The 20,723-nt window shown below is 47.8% G+C and overlaps 1 non-coding gene across 1 annotated transcript; it reads right to left on the bottom strand.

Annotated features, from left to right (window-relative positions):
- Positions 1-641: 641 nt before the first annotated feature.
- Trnah-gug (transfer RNA histidin (anticodon GUG)) lies at positions 642-713 on the bottom strand. The gene has a single exon. It is a non-coding gene; the product is annotated as a tRNA-His (tRNA).
- Positions 714-20,723: the final 20,010 nt, after the last annotated feature.

Below are 20,723 nucleotides of genomic sequence, written 5' to 3'. Positions count from 1 at the left end.
ATAATACGTGCGCTAAGACGATTCCTTGGGTTCCGCTCCAACGAACCGTTCTACAGCGTAAGGATGATTTTTTGTGGTTACTTCTTTTCTTTTCCTCCTTTTTTTTTTGCTAGCGCCGATGAGAGATTTCTCGCGATATTCCATGAGAGCCAGGGAGAGACTCCGCTTCGGCTGAAGCCACGGCCCTTCTTCTCTGCCGCAGCTTGAATCGAACCAATATCATGCCACGCATGCACGCTTCTTACGAGGATCAGTGAGGGACCTTCAGATGAAACAGCATGTTGACTCTGCACAGACACGCGACGTCGACGCCGCGTGCACCACGGCGACGACTAGAGACGCGGACAGGAAACGTCTGCAGAAACGGACAGCTGCCGCACAAGTCTCCCTGCAAGAAGGTAAACACACAAATATAATTATAAAAGAAGCAGAACGCTATTAGTGGGCATACAACATTACCTATTTATCACGTAGAAAATAACTTTGAAAGTCAGCGAAAGCGCTGCCTATATAAATGCCATGCAGTAGCATTATATTACCATACACTTTTTTTTGCTACTGGGCTCTTCAAGAACCCTCAGCGTGGATGGTGGCAATCAAATTCTATTAGGAGCGAAAAATAAAATAAAAATAAAAATCATTGCCGTGACCAGGAATCGAACCTGGGTTATTGCGGCCACAACGCAAGGTACTAACCACTGTACGACCACGGCTATGCAGAAGGACGAGGAAGCGGTAAAAGAAAATGCTTATGAACAGAATTTAGAATTAAAAAGTCTCACTGTCGCCCGAAAGGCGAAGCATCGAATGCGATAGCAAATCAGTGGACAGCTATACAAATGAAGGATAGTAGTTTTATCGGCCGTATAAACTAAATTAACAAGTATGGTGTCACGCGCACACAATCAAACATGAACGCATCTCACTCGTGACCGTGGGAACTCACTGTGAAAACGCTGATCTGAGTCAGCGCAGAGCAGCAGCAGCGAGCGAATTGAGCTTCCTGCCGAGTCCTCACATCAACGCGATCTTAGCCGAGAAAACACAGGGAGTGTGGACTCTTCCCCCGCCGCAGATGCATTTCAAGATATAGCCGCGCGGGCGGGCGATCACGGCGCCCAACCCACCCTCCCCACGGGGCCTGCCATCCCGGCGGGGCCAGGCGACCGCAGTAAAGCGCGCCCCTCCAACTCTCTACTTCTGATACCCTCCATCTGGAGCGTTGTGCGTGGCTGGAAGACTGCGTGATTCCTTCCGGCTTCCCGCCCTTGTGTGCGCGAGCCGTGATTACCGGGTCACCGACGCGTGGTTTAACTCGTACATACAGCGTAAGGCGCGCGGCGACGATTTTATCGCCCATGGACTTTAAGGCTGTTGCACATGCTGGGACTGGAGCGAAAAAAAATTAGCAGTGGCTTAGCTCGGCTATGCCAGGATATACGTACCGTGAGCTAAGTCGGCCACATCGTTCAGCACCGGTAGACCTGGTGGCATGGGCGGGTAACGATACCCATTGGTACCGCTAAACAGTGAAATCTTCTGCTTAACGAGAAAGTTATTGCATGTTATACAAACCCGCGCCAGAGTTTCACCCCACTCAGGCGGCGTCGCTAAACTCAGCGTATCATTCGTGGCACTACTTACCGGCGTCAAGTCTTTCATGTGCCAAAGTCTTTCACACACGTCGCACACATGTTCAAACGGATAGTTTACGAAGTCTGTCTCTAACATCCGAGTCGCACTGGTGCTTTCGCTAAGTTTCACCGTATACTCAGTCAATCGGCAAGCCTTGACGACATCGACGGCGTCTTGTTGTTGCTGCTGCTGAGATAGTCGGGCACGTCGCTCAGCCTCCTGGTGCGCCGCTTTGCAATACGTTCCTCTCGTTCCGCCGGTGTCTCCGCAGCCCGTTTAGCCTTCCTTTGTTCCTTCTTCCTGCACTCAACCGCTAATTGCCAGACAACTACTTCGCGATACGATGAGTTAAGCTTCTCCGCTCTTGTGCGCCGCCGACAAGCAATTTCTGTTTCCTTCAGCATGGCTACATCACACTGGCAAGCGTCCATCGCAAACGATCAAACTCCCAAGCGCAAACGCCGGGAAACGCCCGGCGCGCGAGCTGCGCGCCGTATGACGTCACTGCTCCTCGCGCAAGCGTAGCACGGCTCTCCAGAAGTCACGCGAAACTGCTCAACCTTGGCCAGTGTAGCTCACGCTACAAAAATCGGTGCGATCACACGCGTCGCAATGCGATTTTTGAGGGCTTAATTCACATGATCGCCAATTCAACAGTGCGACTGATGCGACGCCCAGGGTTGCTGCCAAATTTTGTGGCATAACTCGTAAATTTTTCAAATGTACTGTAAACACCTGTGCGTTACAAAATTGTTGACGAGTCCTTATTAGGATAAAATAAAACGCGTGTTTTGTGTTTTAAAAACGCTTCAAAGTTTAATTTGTTTTGGAGAGCGCAACAGCGGCTTATGAAGTTCAATACGAGGAGACATGGCGGACGTAAAATTAACAGCTGTTCGCGGCTGGTCGTTCAGTGCTGTGTGCTGTCTCGTGTGTCTTGTATGCCCGTGTTGTTCTTCCTGCGATACAACAAATTACAAGAGGACCTATCAACAAACCCATATAGCTGTTGTCATCACATATGCGGTATTCGGAATTCGGCCGCAGCGAAGTCGTCATGTCAATGCAGAGACCTTCGCTCTAGCCGTGCTTAACGTCAGCTTCTGAAGAAAGGATGTGTGTGTATTGCTCGTAATTGCGCATGAGTGGTTCCTGCTCCTAGCAATATTCTTGCACCAATTTAGTAGCAAGCAACAACCCAAAACTCACGTCTGCCCCTGAAGGAAGCCGCAAATGATGTGTGTGTAATTACTGAACGTGCAATGGAATTTGTGTTGCGAACTTTAATCTTTGCGCCAGCCTGGTTCGTCCATCTCGGCGCGTGTGCTGTAATTATTCATACCAGTGCTGCCTGAATATTTCGATAGGCGTAAAAGCCGACACCAGATTTTTTTAGGAGCTGCAGTTACTTGTGTACGTAGTGTCATATCATTCTGACAGACATGGGTGTCGTCTACTTTCGCGTCCTGTTTCTCGCGCGGTTAGTGTGCTGTGAATCTGTATCAAGAAGCTGAAGTTAACGTGCTGCAGTACGTAGCGCAGCCGCCTAGCCCCAAGGCTCCTATTAAATACCTTGTTAGAAGTACGCTTGTTTGTTTATTAACAAAATCGAATGCTAACTTTTTTATTCATAGTGGCAAGTGTAAAGTAAGAAGCTATCGAAACTATCCGCTAATAGCATGCGTGTGCTTCTCCTGCTTCAGCACATTATCTTAAAAGTGAGGCTGAAAACCCCAGATGACCAAAAACATATGCAACTGGAGCAGGTGCTATGGTTCCGTTCCCAGTTTGTTAAGCTAGTCATGTACTAAAGCTATATTAGGCCTATGGCGAGCCGTCAGCGTCTGGATCACCACTTGTGGGAAGAAGTGATGGCGTTTGGTTGCCCACATTTATTTATGCACTATCACAGACGCTGTTGCTCTTGCCGCCGTTCATGCTGTCTTGTCGCCGTTCTACTCTCGCGCTCAGCTCGAACATGCGGAGCAGCCGAGGTGCAACATCGTCGTCGTCGTCGAGACGCTGACGGCTCGCCATAGGCCAATGTTAAAGCATGCTAATTAGAGCCATTTCAAACTAGATTATTTGACCAAAATAACAAAGTTCAAGGAAAGCGTCAAGACACAATCTAATCTGGAATTCCCGAAACGATTTTATTAGCAAAACATTATGCCTCCCTGAATTGCCTGCGTTAACCCAATGCTGAAAACAGGGGAAGCTTATTCCCTTGCGGTAGAAAAGCTGCTCGAATGTCAATAACAGACTACATATGTTCTGAGGGAAAGTCAGGGGCACTGAATATCTCTAAGCTTTTGTATGAGCTTTCACCTTCAACAAGAATGGAATAAAGATATTTACCTTTGCATGCCTCAGAATCCAAACATTCTCAAATTTTTGAGAAGACCACATTAAATTTTTCAAATACATACAATAAAAAGTGTGCTTAAGTACAAGTACACACACACTGAACACACTTGAGTGATTGAGTGGCCAGCAGCGAATGCGAAAGCATCTATAGCTGCTACTTTGAGGTAACTGCTGGTTCCATGTGTGTTTCTCGTATAGCCCATGTACACCCGTGAGCAAAAGTATACGGACCAGGGGTAGCACGATAAATCCCATTTATTCCTCTGCCTATGAGCGCAACTTGAAATGGGTTTGTATTGTCACGTAGTAGTGACGATGAAGCAAACAGTCTAAAAACTGCGAATGACGAAACTGATTCTTTATTGGGCGAACCTGTGCCCACAAAAGGAAGTTACGCTCGCAGCACAACCATAGCTGAGAACACAGTCGGCGATCGTCGAAAATATGATCAGCGGCGAAACGCGTCGGCTTTATACATCAGTCATGGAAGGTTGCAGATTATTCCCTGGCGCCCGCGTATGTTCCAGAAAGTTCTAGACCATTCGCGTCGGTGATATTATCAGATTACGTAAGCGTCGGTGACAACAGACAACGGATAGAAGCATCGATAACGTTCGAGAAACTTCGGAAACATGCAGGCGCGTCCTGTGCCTAGCGATAACGTTTTACATTTCTTAGTCGGTGAAAAGCGGTCACCGGTGAAAGATAAACAGGTACACGTGTCAATACCCTCCCCTAAAGAAGGCACCGACTAGTGCGGACGTGGAAAGATCGGCTCCCGCTTTCGTTAATGTTTTCGGTCTCTTTTTGGTGTCACCTATCGGTGACATGCATGCCATTCGTCAGGGTTTATTCTGAAGACTTCCTTCGGTGAGTGGCCCTTGTACAGAAATTGTGGAACGTTTTGTGTCGATCACGCCTCTGCGAAGCTAGGCGCGGGTAGGCTTAGGCCTAACCCGAAGAAGAGGCGCATTATGCCCAAAGTAGAAATGGTTGTAGGAGAGGACACCTCCTCTGAAGATGCGAACAGCCCAGGCTGGACGACAGCGTTGGGCAAGAATAAGAAAGCTCGGCAAGAAAGACCACTTTCAACGTGCAAGAAATCCTACTCGGTCTCAAAGGGCGGCTGCCGCACGGCTGCCTGCAAGGAGTGCTGCAACGCCTCGCAGCCTCGTCTAGGCTCCCTAGACTACCGAGGGCGCATATATGAATAATTGTCCGCCCAAGGGACGGGTTGAACATCAAGAAAATAAGCCAAATCAGGCTGGCTCAAGCCTTGGCCATGGCGGCTGCAATAGCCCGCATAGAAACCGAGGGCGGCATAGTTTGCCCTAATTTCACGCAAAACGTTCTCGCCGTCTCCACCCCGGAGAAGAAGAACGCCTCCGCTTATGCAGGGATCCAGCAAACCCGCATAAGCGAAGGACTATACAGGTGGCCGCATACATCGCGGCCCCAGACAACACCTGCAAAGGGGTCATACGAGGGGTAGACGCAGACATCAGCGAGACCCAACTCCAGCGCATGATCGTCAACCGTAACCCGAAGGCCCAGGAAATCAAACGCATCAAGAACACCACAACAGTGGTCATCCTCTTCGACGGCACGCAAGTGCCTAGCTATGTCCTGTGCGGCGTCAGCCTTCTGCGCTGCACGCTCTACAAACACCAAACCGAGGTGTCTTACGCGTGTGGCGGTGTGTGACATCGTGCGGACGTCTGCCTCAACCCCATCAATAAGGATTGCCGAGACTGCGGACTAGCCTCCCCACCCGTTGACCACCAGTGTTCACCGCAGTGCGCCCTCTGCGGTGACCGGCATCTTACGGCGGACAAAACGTGTAAGCAGCGCTTTCTAGTCCCATACATCGTACGAAGACGCCGGCGGTGCCGCAAGCGCGCAAAGAACAAGCCCGAGCAGCAACAGCTGGCCAAGCAGAACAGGCTACGTGACTCCATAACGGCGGGAGCTCCCAGGAGGGAGCGCTCCGTTACGCAAACTGGTCGACAACGCAGCCTCTCCAGAGGGCGCTCGCGGTCCCGAGGGCGCTCTATATATACCTCCCGGGTGCGGATCCAGGGCGCGCCCACCTGGGCCGATCGTGTCAAGCCGAAGCAGACGACGTCGGCTCCAAAGGTAAAGCAGGTAGCATTGCTGGAGCATCAAGTACTGTCTGTTTCACACTTAGGGAAAATCTCGGAGCGCATTGCATCGCGATGCGACAAGCGCTGGAGTCGGGTGCCGGAAGCAGCTCGCGCAGGCGCAGACGGTCGAGGCGCGTTATCTTGAACCGCGTCGACTGCTACAGGGGCACGCGCTGGCCGCATCGTCGGGAAGCGTGCGCCCCGTCAAGGGCAGTTCATCGTTACTGCGGGCACTGAGCCGATAATGTTAACTAAACGCTGTGCGCACACATTTTTGTGTCTCCTTCTTGTCGCTGCGTATTACGGTAGCACACGCAGTGAAGAAATATGCGTGCACGCACTCAGTACCTCGGCCTTTCGAAAGAACAAATGAAGCGTGCTGTCAAAAGAAGTGTGTAGAACCCCATTCTTGCCAATGAAGGCTCATAGGTTGACGTCGCACAAGGTTTAGTTAACGTTATCGGCTCAGTGCCCGCAGTAACGATGAACTGCCCTTGACAGTAGCACGCTTCCCGATGATGCGGCCAGCGCGCGCCGACGTAGCAGTCGACGCGGTTCAAGATAACGCGCCTCAACCGTCTACGCCTGCGCGAGCTACTTCCGGCACCCGACTCCAGCGCTCGCCACATCACGATGCAATGCGCTCCGAGATTTCCCATAAGAGTGAAACAGACTGTACATCCCTAAGTCGCTCAACTCATGCAAGACAACGCTAGACTCAAAGCAGAATTCCAGCAGATGAGGGCCGACTTTGATCGCTCAGTAAGTCTTACCCCTCGCAAGCCGAAAAAGCAACAGGTACCCCCATCAGGGGAGAGACAAGCGCGCTGGAGTGAACGTAGTGCCACGCCCTCAGAGGGAGACGCTGACTCTATGGAAACCGAGTCCAATAATAAAGGCTTAGAAAGCATGCAGCGGGCAATCCAGCAGCTGATTGAAAGCTTGACTGCCCTCCTTAAAATGATGGCGTCTCTGGAAAGTGCAAAGGCCCCGTTACCTACGGCTAGATAGCCTTCGAGAGAGCCAAGTCGGGCACCTTTACCCGCAAGCGCCTCCCCCGTCAAGAATACGGTGGAATGGCCAATCCAAGGCAATCGCCATGGCGGTCAATTCCAATAGGCTGTTTGTGTGGCCGTGGAACTGCGCTAGTTTCCAACGGCGCAAAGCTCCGTGGCTGCAATTCGTTTCGGGCACAGGCGGTCAATCCGCACGTAATTCATTTACAAGAAATTCTCGATGACACGCCTAATTTCCCGGAATACCGGGTCGTATCGATACGGGAGGATGGAAAGCGTGGCTTAGCAACCTTAGCCGCACGGAAGTGCTCCTTTCAAGTACACAAATTACTACTTGGCAAAACCAGGGTGGAGATCATTATGGTCGAAATTATCCCTAACAATTGGCTTAAGAGCAGTATCTTCCTTTTAAACATATACAGCTCGGCGTCGGATCAACGGCAGGCGTTCGCCACGATCATGACGAGGGGGTCATAACAAGGGGGATCATGACTATGGGGGCCCCCATAGTGATCGTGGGTGACTTCAATGCACCCCACGATGCCTGGGGTTACCCCCGTAACTCCACCAAGGGCAATCTCCTTGTGCAGGGAGTTTCTGATTGCTCACTGGAATTAATTACGGATCCTGAATACCCGACGCGAATTGGCACGTCGGTAGTCCGAGACACCTGGCGTTCGTCAAGAACGCTCCCGGAGCAGGATGGCAAAATTTTCAAGAGAATCTGGGTAGCGACCACTTCATTGTGGAGAATACCCTAACAATTAGCACAGCCCCAACCAGGGAATTTAAAGTGACGGACTGGGATGCCTTACGGAAATTGCGGGAGGTGGACCAGACCGACTACGATAATCTCGATAGTCTGTTCACAAGACTGCAGAAGGACGTACAAGCTGCGACCAAGGTGGTTAAGACCGACCTAAAAGTTGATTGGACGGGCGCGTGCCATGCACACCTCCTGGAAGGCAAAAACTAAATCCTGGCCCGCAGGAGAACGCACAGACTCCACCGCCGACTCCGCAAGAAAATTGCGGAGCTCAATCGTGCAAAAGAAACTGATTCCATCGAACTGTCCAAACAACAATGGAACGAAGTGTGTTCCTCGGTTGATGGGAAGATGAAAGCGGGGGGAAAATGGAACCTCCTCAAACACTTACTCGACGATTCGCAAACCAAAAGCAATCAAAGACTAGCCATTGATCGCATAGTTCAGAATCAAAAGGCAGTGGGCGTATTTGAACACGTCCTCCTGCAAGAGTTCGCCGAAAATTATCTCCCGCTGGGCTCCTCCGGTGACGGGGATTATCCTCGTGACCGGGCGGGGGGGGGGCGCAGTGGGGGAGCTCGACGCCTCCTTCACAGAATCCGAAATCTGGGAGGTGCTCCAAACGCTCAATGGTCGCTCTGCACCGGGCCCGGATGGAATCTCCAATAAGCTCCTCTGAAACTTGGACGGACATTCAGTAGCCTTGCTCACCGAAGAAGTCAATAAAATCTGTGAATCGGGCATTGTCCCCGACTCCTGGAGGACGGCCTCAGTGGTGCTCATCCCGAATCCAGGCAAACCTCTTGCGCCGGAGAACATGCGGCCCATCTCACTCACGTCCTGCGTGGGCAAGGTGACCGAACATGCCGTTCACAACCGTTTATCAAAGCACAAAGAAACTAAGAAGTTATTCCCTCACAACATGGTCGGCTTTCGGCCGGCACTCTCCACACAGGACGTAGTGCTACTTATAAAGAGGCACATCCTTGATGATGACACTAGAAACACTAGGAGCATCCTGTCTTTAGACTTGTCCAAGGCTTTTGATAAGTTCTCGCACCGGTTCGTGCTAGACGCGATCTCGGACCTGGGCCCGGCGCCACGATTCGATGTGTACGTTAGCTCTTTCCTCAGAGATCGCAAGGCAACTGTCAAAATAGGGCAGGTCTAATCCAAGGAATTTTCATTGGGAGCGAGAGCCACTCCGCAAGGGGCGGTCATCTCTAACCTACTTTTAACATCGCCATGAAGGGCCTCTCGGAAAGACTGGCCACAGTGAGTGGAACGGGTCTCGCCCTCCACGCGGATGATATTACCGTGTGGTGCATGGGAGGGTCTGATGCTGCAGTTTATAGTGTGCTCCAAGAGGCGCTCGACATCACAGAACACTTCCTATACAAGACATGGGCCTGAGTCTGTCACCAACCAAATCCGAACTCCCCCCCCCCCCCCCCGACAGGGAGTTAGGTGCTCCAGACCGTTAGCTCAAGTTCCTCTAACCCTCTATACGAGAGACGGAGAAGAAATCCCCAGAGTGGATACCATCCGAGTCCCCGGACTCTTGCTGGAATTGCTCCGGGGCAACTCACAGATTATAGCCCGCATCACCACCAAGACGGAAAACATACTTAGGCTTATCCTCAGGGTCTCGAACCACCCGAGGGGTTTAAGTGAAAGCAATCTCGTCAGACTCTACCACGCGTTTCTTATGAGCCACGTTAACTATGTAGCCCCGCGTTGCGCTGGTCTAAACGGGGAGAGGCCAAAATCGATGCCCTCATGCGCAAAAGCACCAAGCGCGCGCTGGGTTTACCATTCACTACCAGCACCGAGCGGCTCATGCAACTAAGCATGCACAACACCCTGTTAGAGGTGATCGAGGCCCAACGAGTGGCCCCAAGATTACGACTCTCATCATCGCGAGCGGGGAGACTCATCCTAGAATCAATTGGATGCGGTCACCAGGAAATCACGGAGCGCGACGCGACCCTCTCACCCGTGGTCCGAGATACGTTCAACGTAGATCCCCTGCCACGTAACGTCCACCCTCAATACAATGTAGGGCGCCGGATAGCCCGGGCTCATTCCCTATTAAAAGTGGCTGCGGCCACACCGAATCTTGCATGTTTCGTTGACGCCGCCCAGTACGGGCGCTCTGATCACTATGTCGTAGTTTCGGTTGATTCCAATGGCACTCTCATTAACTCAGCATCCACGCGGAAGGTTTCTGCAACAGTGGCCGAGCACGTTGCTGTAGCTATACACTCTTAGCACGGTAACGTTTACTAAAGGGGTATATTCTCACAAATTTGTGCACCTATAAAGAAACGTTACACAGTAACTTTTATTTAAGTATCCTTTAATAAAGGGCATACTCTCACAACTTTGTAACCTATAAGTTGGACATAAAATTGTAACCTTTACTTAAGCAACGTTTAATAACGGGGCATATTCTCACAATTTTGTGACCTATAAAATAATACACTACGTGTAACTATACTAAAGGTTACTATATAGTAACCTTTAGTATAGGCACACGTAGCCTTTATGTATGTAACCTTTCGTCTAGACGTACAGTCTTGCAAGGCTTCACACGTGCGTGCTTCTGCGCATGTCCATGAATTTAGGACATTGATTCTTCGGCCGACCACCAAACTTCACCACAATGCACTAGCGTAACTCACTGAGCAGAACTTCATAAAAATTCTACTTCAAATGATCGGCAGAATTTTTACAACTTTCGGTTACCCAACGTCAGGAGAATACTCGCTTCTGAAAATACGGGCATTTAAGGCACTTAGTCACAACTTCTCTGCTGCGTTATATTAGCGATTTGGTCAAGGTTAAAGCACTGCTGTAACTCAGCAAGGAAATTACGACTAAGTGTCATAAAAGCTTATGTTATCGGAAAAAGGTATCCTTTCGACGTAGCTAACGGAAAGTAGTTGAACTTCGGCTGATCTTCCGAAATACAATTTTTCTGAAAACGCTGCTCAGTGAGTTACGCTAGTGCCCTGTAGTCAAGTTCAATGTGTGGCCGAAAGAGCAATGTGCAAAATTCATGTGCATGGGCAGAAGGATGCGCGGGTGACAACGTGACAACGTGATGCCTATACGAAAGATTACAAAAAAAGGTTCCTAAAAATGGCCGCAGCGGTTATGCTCTAATTTCTTGGACATGACTCATTGTCGAAAACTAAAAAAATATTCAGGACTAAATACAAAATGACATTTTATTGCTGTGAAAACTTCATAGCAGCGACAGACAGCATTTGCACGATAGTCAATACATTTGGGGACAAAATTTTACTAATGAGTTTTTTTTCATTTCTTTGGGGACATGTAACTGCATACTGAAGGCAGCCAGTACTGAAAGAATACCGATTTGCCATAATTGTGCCTGGCACCAATTTAGAGAAATTGAATCTGCAATGAAGTGCGTTGTTGTTTCAGTTATTCTTTCTGCACAACCTGCAGCAAAGTTACGTAAATATCTCAGCTAGAACAGCAATGCATTTTATGGCATGTTCGCAGTATGTGTTTTTGAGACTATTCTGTGGCAGAATGCTTCCAGCAACCAGATATGGAGTGCTGATTGACCAGCTCTGCCGTTAATCACTATTGTTTATTTACATGCTAATCAGACAAACATTGGTAATATTCGTAGTAATGATGATTATTCGAGTTTATTGGCGCAATTAGTACTAATGATTATTGCTGAAATTCTGTTGCGATGAATATAAAACGTGTTCCTCAGAAATCAACATTTCGTCTCAAATTCCCTTTTTTAATATTCAAGGACAGACTGGTTAACAACGTGTAAACCTTTGCCACCTTCCTATTTTACAGCGCAGGTCATTTACACAAGGCAGCTTCCAGGAATTAGAATACAATGCACGATGCATCAAGACAGTTGTACGGTGTACCTTTTGAAATAAGCTGGCACATTTAATCCAAAATTACCCAGCTTGGTAATTTTTGATTAAATGTGCAAGACACAAAATAATTGATGAAATACACAGTATGTTGCTTTTATATAGGTGAATGCATCGTATACAGGTTCGTCCCACAACATATTTCTTTGCTGCGGGCCATGGTGAAAGTTTTTTGCAGAAAGTATCATGTCGTCATCCCATGATAGTGAGATTTCTAATTATATTTTGCGCAAGTGGAAAGTATATCTGAAAAGGCGGCACATTTCAGAATTAATACGCATTTCAGCATCCAACATCCCTTGTATCAAAAAAAAATATAGAAGTATGAGACGGCAGCACCCACATTCTGGAAATGATGTGAGTAGCAGCTGTGAGAAGGAAAACTGACACAAAAGATTTAGTGAAAATGTCATGATTACTTTATTTGCTTATACAAAACAACGTAACTCAAAGCTTTCCCTTCACAAGCACAATCAGATTTTGCCTTGGTCTGTTTTCTTCTTCACGGCCATGAAGCAATAATGAAAAAACCTCTGAGTACAGCAAATTTCTACGGCATCACGGGGAATGGGGCAAAAAAAGAGAAATGTTGAAGGTTCGTGTACAACATATGTTCAAATACAAATACATATAAGTTTTAGACTTCCACGAGGAGGACGATCTCATCCCTGTTGCGAGCACAATCATGTCTCTTTGGTGCTAGTATGTCAGTTGCTAATTCTCCGATCTCCTTGCTGTGTAGTGGACCCTACAACGACAGAAAAGTAATCTTACAATCTCGTAGTTACTTGTTAGTGTCGCCCTGCAAACAACAGCTATTACCATGTAAAGAAAGAGACATAAATAAACCACAAACAGATGAAAAACTACCACAGAACAAATAATTAAACACGCCTAAGGTGAATATACTCTTCTAGGAAATGTCGGTAGTAATAAAAATTAAAGATTTTTTTAAAAAACTGAAGAAAAATGAATTCTCAAGTCAGTTCGTACTCCCCTCCAGTACAAGTACAAAAGACAACACCGCAATAATGTGACAGTTTAACAGTCAAAACGCAATATCAAGTGATTACAAACTGAATATCAGCACAAAACACCAGTTCCTTTCATGAGGTCAATGTTTTGCGTCCGCACTTAAGTGCAACATAAACTTGAGATTTAAGAATAACCAACACGGTGACTCATAGTGATAAAAAATATTAAAACGACAATGTTTATCAAACGAGCAAGTAGTTTCCTTAAATAAAACTGAACAGTGCGAGCATCAGCATGAATTGACGGTGATATTTACCACATACACACACCAGCAAATAATAGTGGAACAGGAAGCATTGCTTACGTAGGTCACATTTATTGCTGTCTTCGGTATTCATTACAGCACTCACAACACAAACGACGCTCACCACTATCAGGTAAGCAAAGAACTTTTACCATTGGTCATCGGCAATGCGTCTCGTCGCAGCGGCCACGCAGCACGCCACACTGTCCCTGCTCCACGCCCGGCGTCATGGCTTCTTTTCAGCGGCGCGCGCGCCTTTAGGAGTCTTTTTAGTAACTGTACCACCCGTCACGAGTGACTCAGACACACAACACGCTTGGTAAGCGCACGCCACCAAATCCGAGAGCGGAAAAACGTGCATAAAGCAATGAAACAAAGCGCGACACGACCGTTTCAAAACGACACCACCGGCGATACTCTTCCCGGCATGCATCGCGAGAGCTGCGCAATGCGAAGGAGATATGACAGCGCTCATGTTTGGCTGAAGATGAAGCACGTTTTATTACGCCCCGCAACTAGGAAAACAAAAGATAATGATCAAACTATAGTTCCGTCAAAGTATCACAGGACCATATATATATATATCAAGACGCTAATATTATGATGTTTCAGGGTGTTGCTGTTCGTTTGTATTTGTATGTTTTCTCCCTGCTCATTTGGCCGGCCGCCATTGTGGGCTCCCACCGCGAGCGCACGTTAATCTCTCTATACGAGACCTTACTGGAGCGGCTGTCGCCCGCTGTCATGTGAATGAAACGGCGTCTTTCTCGCGTGTTAGTGAGTGGGCAAAATTGGTGCGTGTCTGGCGTTCGCCATTGAACCCAACATTTGCTGTAATTTAGGAACCACTCCCTCTAATACGTGAAAAATACAAAAAAGAAAGAAAACAAGAAAAAGAAAGCGCGGTGCCCTCAGTTGCAAACTTGCAGTGAACCAGTAAGTCTGATTACGAAGCATCTTTCTCGCCCTGCAGATTAGTTATCCGACCTGCTCTACGCTTTGATTCTGTCGGTCGTCCAGCTTTTACAGTACTCTAGCGTGCGCCCACGTGCGACCTTCAGTCTGCGCCCGCTGTTAGTGGGTGTCGTGTTTCAGGAGAATATAAAACAAACGCGAATATAGGGAGCATTGATACACAAGGAAATAATAAATAAAATTTTGGGTACAAATATACATTCAATCACCATAGTACATCCGCTTTTAGTTTTTGTGCAGGTACACAAGTCTATGTTTTATACCACAGCCTAAAATGCCTGCAGTGGTAGCAGGGGGCTTTCCATCACATTGAACCGTAGTGATAATTCAAGCCACAACATCTTTTGCAACAATATTCGCCGATGTATGTTCACTGTTTCTGTGGCTTCCTTTTAGATTATAATGACACGTATGCAGTAGAGATCAGTGACGAATGAATTGCTGATGTCTCTATTGAGCATACGCTCGTGCAAGATTTAAATTTCTTTTTTTACATTGCGAAACCAAAGATCCCCACTGGTGTAAATAAAATATTAATTTAGTCCAACCTGCCTCATTCCCTCGGCCGCACAACATATCGTACAGGTTATTCCCGGCTAAAAACACCACATCAGGATCGCAATACGACACAATAATAAGTATACGTCCAATCCACGCCGTAGGTCCCCTAAGCCAAGAATGCCAACTCGTTTAGAGGTTACAATCTAAAGGTTACAAGACAGTTGGCGTTGCAGTAACCTTTAAAATAGACGCTTCGGCACATGTAACCTCTAGCCGCGACGGAAATTCACGAAAACACAAAGATAAATTTTTTTAGTCACCGAGTAACCTTTATGTTATAAGTTACTCGCAATTATAGGTTAACATAAACGTTACCGTGCTAAGAGTGTAGCACAGAAGGACCCCCTACGTCCTCATATTTTTACAGACTCTAGGTCTGCAGCCCGAGCGTTCGCCTCCGGCACGATCTCAAAAGAGGCGACGGCCATACTCGGCACCGAGGGGGCTCTGCTTTTCAAGTGTGCTCAGTTTATCAGAAACACTTTCCTTATAAAACTATTAAAAAACTTAAGCGTGCCCGTAAGCCATGGATAAATGCCTCCATACTCAAAATGATTAAAGAAAAAAATAGGCTTTTTAATGTCTTTCTAATACGGCGCGACTCAGTTGCTTTCACCACTTTCAAGAAGTATCGAAATAACTTGAACAAAATTCAGAGGCAAGCGAGACATAATTATTATTTCACAATGTTTGATGGCGTGATAAACGTGAAAGAAATGTGGAATAAGCTGAACGCTGTAATATCTGCAAGGCAACACGCGAATGTTATTGATGAACTCGAAATAGGCAACGAATTATACAAAGGTAAAGAATTGGCTGACAAATTCAATAAGCACTTCACTACACTAGTTGAAAGCACACATGATGACGACGCTCTCACCTACCTACCCCCTCCCATACAGAATTCCCTATTCGCCACACCAACTAATGAATACGAGGTAATAAATGTGTTTAGATGCTTTAAGGTGAGCAAGAGTGAGGACATAGATGGTTTAAAACTACAACCCATAAATTTTGTTATCGACCTACTCAGTCCATACTTAACACACATATATAATCTCTCCTTAAGTACCGGTACGTTTCCACAGCGTATGAAGACTGCCAAGATAACTGTAATACATAAGAAAGGTGAAAAAAATAATTTGAGTAACTATAGGCCGATTTCTATATTACCAATATTCTCAAAGGGACTAGAGAAAATTTTATTTACTAGATTGTCAAAATTTTTTGAAGAACACTCAGTTATAACGCCTTCACAGTATGGATTTAGACCTGGTCTTTCGACACAAAGCGCGTTACTATATCAAAAAGAACTCATCCTAAACAATATCGAGGCAAAAAGAATAACTTTAGGAATTTACGTAGATTTTTCAAAGGCCTTCGATACCATAAATCATGTAACGTTACTACAAAAACTGAGTTGCTACGGAATTCGTGGTGTTGTACTAGAATTTATTAAAAGCTACTTGACCAATCGATACCAAAGTGTGTCCATAAACAAAGAACTGTCGGAGCTAGAAAAAATTAGATATGGTGTACCTCAGGGCAGCATACTCGGTCCACTTCTGTTTATTATTTTCATAAATGATATTGTAAGTATAGATACCTCAGCACAATACGTAATTTATGCAGACGATACGAGTTTATTTTTTACAGGAACGAATGCCGACACCATCATAGCATCAGCAAATGACACATTAAACAGACTACACACTTGGACAGTAAAGAATTCACTCTGTATTAACTGTGCTAAAACAAAAGCTGTTCTTTTTCGGGCCAAATCTACATCATGCAAAACGCTTAATTCCCTAAGTATAAATAATCTTAGAATAGAAATTTCGTCATCTGCAAAGACACTGGGAGTTGTGTTTCACGAGTATATGTCTTGGGAACACCACACAGACTACATAAGAAATAAACTGAGTAAAACCGTAGGTATCCTGCGAAAATGTCAGCGCATACTGCCAGTGCCACAAAAGCTTATGCTATATAACGCTCTTTTCTCTCCTCATTTGCGTTACTGCCATCTAGTTTGGGCTACCGGTACGAAGAACTCCTTGCACAACTTAATCACATTGCAAAAAAATGCCTTGCGTTGCATTGCAGGTTTGCCGTACACTGCGCACACGTCCGAATTATTTGCTAAGTTCAATGTTTTAAAAGTTACAACCCTATACGAATATCACCTCTTGACAGCTTTTAGGTCCGAATTAATTCAGAAAGGCAGCCACATTCGCACTTTAGCAAATTTAACTCTTAATCCCTCCTCACGCCTAACCAGACACACCAACCATTGGTATATCCCCCGGCCGCGAACAAATTATGGACTGCAACTATTGCAGTATTGTCTTCCGAGCACACTAAATAAGTTTAAACTAACAGATGAAAGTTTACGCACGTTATCAAAAAACGCTATTTTAATTATGATATCCCGATCTCTTTGTGCTTAAAACATGAAAACTATTTTGCATTAGTTTGTATGAGCCTGAAAAGAAAAAAAAATTGCTTTGAAATTGTTCTCCGGGTGCTTGTTTCCGTTGCTGTCGTTGTAAACAGGGGGTGGCGGGGCTAGTCAAGCTGCTAAAGAGCAGCTTTTTTCCCGCTATCCTCACCATTTATGTACATTTCTTTTCTGTATTGGTGTGCCAAAAAATGGTGAAATAAAGCCAATATCAATCAATATCAATATCAATGTTGCTACACGCTTGTGGTATTTGATTGTTTGAACCGAGGCGCGCGGCCGCCATCACTCGAGAAAGGGAGAGGAAGAACGAGCTGGGCTCGCGCTGTGAACCTAACCGGTCAGCGCTGCAACCGCTGTTGTAAATACATCCTGTAAATAGTTACCCGTCTTACTGACTCGTTCTTCGCGTAACATCGTGGTGGAGGTGCTGGGTACCTACAACCAATCGACATTCCCGCGGAGCCATTCTTTCGGGTTGGTTTAGATTTACTTGGTCCCTTTCCTCTTTCTACCTCTGGGAACAGGTGGATTGCTGTGGCCACATATTATGCCACGCGCTACGCCATCACCCGAGCGCTCCCTACAAGCTGCGCCACAGATGTTGCCGATTTTCTTTTACGCGACGTGATTTTATTACATGGAGCTCCGCCACAACTTCTCACAGACCGTGGCCGGACATTCCTGTCAAAAGTTATCGCGGACATCCTGCAGTCCTGTGCCACGAGGCACAAGCTATCCACGTCATACCATCCGCAAACTAATGGCCTCACTGAGCGTCTTAATCGCACTCTCACAGACATGCTCGCGAAGTATGTCTCTTCAGATCACACAGACTGGGACCTCCATCTGCCGTTTGTCACCTTTGCCTATAATTCCTCGCGCCACGACACAGTCGGCTATTCCCCATTTGCCTCTTGTTCGGCCGAGAACCAGCACTGCCCCTCGACACAACTCTCCCTGTTCACGCGGCACCCACCAGTGAATATGCACTTGATGCCGTCGCCCGCGCTGCTCACGCAAGGGAAATTGCCCGTGACCGCCTTTTTAACTCCCAAGAGAGTCGAAGGCGTTTGTACGACCAGCGACACCGAGACGTGCACTTCCCGCCTGGTTCTTTGGTGCCTCTATGGTCTCTGTCGCGTCAGGTCGGCCTGTCAGAAAAACTGCTCTCGCGTTACACAGGCCCCTACCGAGTGCTTCGTTTCGTGACCCCCGTCACATACGAGATCGCCCCTGACGCCTCATCTGCTTCCCAGTTCAGCGATATCGTGCACGTTACACGACTGAAGCAGTATCACCCTCCCAGTGATGACATTTAGACGCTCCGGGACGTCGCTTCTGCCGCCGGGGGATTATGCTACACGCGTGTGGTATTTGATTGTTTGAACCGAGGCGCGCGGGCGCCATCACTCGAGAAAGGGAGAGGAAGAACGAGCTGGGCTCGCGCTGTGAACCTAACCGGTCAGCGCTGCAACCGCTGTTGTAAATACATCCTGTAAATAGTTACCCGTCTTACTGACTCGTTCTTCGCGTAACAATATCATCTAATGGTTCCCGGCCCATATGTGAATCAATCTGCACTCTGAGGTTGTTAACGCCAATGAGTTAGTCTACCGGAACCACAATGAGTGAGTCTACCGGAACCACCGAGGTGTAACACACCTCCGTGGTTCCGGTAGACTCACGGGCGGCGACTTGGGACTGTACAGGGATTCGGTCCTCACCTTCCATGAAATCTTGGCACATTATCAACTTGCTCGGCGGGCCTTTCCGCTACCACGTCCTAAACTCACTTGACCACAATCGTTGGTTTTTCGCATGCTCCAAGCGGGGTAGTTCCCCTCCAGGGGCTGATTCAGTCACTTCGCGCCTAATGTAGAACCCCACTTTCCAAACTGTGGGGAGGCGTCCTGTTCTTTATCTCATATGCTCTGGCAATGCCCTGCGTTACGCAGCTCATCACTTACCGCACTAACGGACTGGGAGGCAGTCCTTAAAAGCGGCGACCTCTCACAGCAAATACGGGCTGTCCACAGGGCCTGCGACAGGGCGGAGGACCACGATCTTCCGACACCGACGTGGGTGCAGCCCGCGACGGCTACGGGGACATCCTGAAAAGGGGGGTACCCTAAAGCGGATCCTCTGGACCACCAATAAATATTTGTCTGTCTGTCTGACCTTCCCTTAAATAAACATCGTCTCGATGCTACAACTACGAAAGCAAAAACAAAACCACGCGTATTAGAGACAAAAACAAAACAAGAATAACAAAGTCAGAAAGTAAGTTCGTCAGTGGGCGTAGAAAGGCTTAAGACGCACCACGTAGATGACTTCAGGTCGTGCGTGGCGCCGCTGTGATTCCGAAATGCCGTCTGGCAATAACTCATAATCAAGTGCACCAATACGTCAGATGATCTTATAGGGTCCGAAATAGCGACGTAAGAGTTTCTCGCTAAGTCGTCGTCGGCGTATCGGAGTCCAGACCCAAACACGGTCGCCGGGCTGGTACTCTACGTAGTGTCGTCAAAGATTGTAGTGTCGGCTGTATGTCCTCTGCTGGTTCTTGATGCGCAGGCGGGCGAGCTGTCGACCTTCTTCGGCACGCTGAAAATAGATGGCAACGTCGACATTTTCTTCGTCGATGACGTCCGGTAGCATGACGTCAAGCGTCGTTGCCGGGCTCCTTCCGCAGACCAGGTTGAACGGCGGCATGTGCGTCGTTTCTTGCACGGCCGTGTTGCTTGCGAAGGTCACGTACGGAAGGATGGCATCCCACGTCTTATGTTCGACGTCGACGTACATTGCCAGCATGTCGGCGAGGGTCTAGTTAATCCGCTCGATGAGGCCATTCGTCTGCGGGTGGTAGGCAGTGGTCCGGAGATGGCTTGTCTGGCTGTATCGCAGGATGGCTTGAGTTAGTTCTACCGTAAAGGCCGTACCTCAGTCGGTGACGAGGACTTCTGGGGCACCGTGCCGCAAGAGGATGTACTCAACTAAAACCAGGCTACCTCGGCGGGACTGCCTTTGGGCAAGGCTTTTGTTTCGGCGTAGCGGGTCAGGTAGTCCGTAGCTAAAGCGATTCATTTATTCCCGAACGTAGACGTCGGAAAAGGCCCCAGTAAGTCCACCCCGATCTGCTGGAACGGTCGGCGGGGTGGCTCGATCGGCTGTAGAAGTCCGGCTGACTTTGTAGGCGGCGTTTTGCGTCGCTGACAGTCTCGCCATGTCCTTACGTAATGGGCGACGTCGGCAGAGAGGCGAGGCCAGTAGTATTTTTCTTGTATCCTCGCGAGCCTGCGGGAAAAACCGATGTGTCCAGCCGTTGGGTCATCATGGAGAGCTTGCAGAACCTCTGGACGCAATGCTGAGGGTACCACGATGAGGTAGTTGGCTCGAAGAGGCGAGAAGTTCTTAATTCAGGAGAATGTTGTTTTGCAAGAAAAACGACGCCAATCCTCGCCTGAACACCTTCGGCACAATGACGGTCTTGCCTTCCAGGTAGTCTACAAGGCTCCTTAGTTCCGGGTCGGCTCGCTGTTGTTCGGCGAATTCGTCGGCACTAATGAGTCCCAAGAAAGTGT

Source organism: Dermacentor silvarum, chromosome 1, assembly GCF_013339745.2.
Source record: "Dermacentor silvarum isolate Dsil-2018 chromosome 1, BIME_Dsil_1.4, whole genome shotgun sequence".
NCBI classification, from domain to species: domain Eukaryota; kingdom Metazoa; phylum Arthropoda; class Arachnida; order Ixodida; family Ixodidae; genus Dermacentor; species Dermacentor silvarum.
Note: the sequence above shows the minus strand (reverse complement) of the source record. Positions and strands in the feature narration are given on the sequence as shown.